Source organism: Gavialis gangeticus, unplaced genomic scaffold (genome assembly GCF_001723915.1).
Source record: "Gavialis gangeticus isolate Ggan-Ray unplaced genomic scaffold, GavGan_comp1, whole genome shotgun sequence".
Lineage (NCBI taxonomy): Eukaryota > Metazoa > Chordata > Crocodylia > Gavialidae > Gavialis > Gavialis gangeticus.
In genome coordinates this window covers 10,386,232-10,386,887 of record NW_017729003.1, presented here as the reverse complement: position 1 = coordinate 10,386,887, position 656 = coordinate 10,386,232, and positions in this window count along the sequence as shown.

The following is a 656-nucleotide window of genomic DNA, read 5'->3' as shown; positions in this document are numbered from 1 at the left end:
ACAGGCCTTGCCCCTGGCGCGCCGCACCGCGCTGGGCACAACACAGCGCCCACCTGCGCTCCCCGGCCAGGCCCGGCCCCTCCATCATCAGGCACGCACCCAGAAGGGGTCTCAAGGCGCCCATGCAAGGTGCTGCAGCCCGGGGGCATCAAGCGGGCAGCAAGGGTGAGGCGTGGGTGGAGGGCAGCACGGAGGGGAGGGACCCGGACAGCACAGGCTCCAGGGCCACAGCGCGAAGGCAGCTTTGGGGGGCATCGCTAGAAGTGGGAGGTGAAGGCGCCTTTGCTCCACATCAGTTAGGCCTTGCGTGGAGCAGCGCCTCTGGGCTCTTTATTTTAAGGACATGGAGATAGTTTCATAGTTTCTAGGGTTGGAAGGGACCTGAGCAGATCATCTAGTCCGACCCCCTGCCATGGCAGGAAAGAGTACTGGGGTCAAACGACCCCAGCAAGGTGTTCATCCAGCCTCCTCTTAAAAACCCCCAGGGTAGGAGCCAGCACCACCTCTCTTGGAAGTTGGTTCCAGACCCTAGCCGCCCTGACCGTGAAGTAGCACCTCCTGATATCTAACCGAAACCTACCCTCTGCCAGCTTGTGACCGTTATTCCTGGTTACTCCTGGCGGTGCTCAGGGGAACAGTGACTCCCCCAGTGCCTG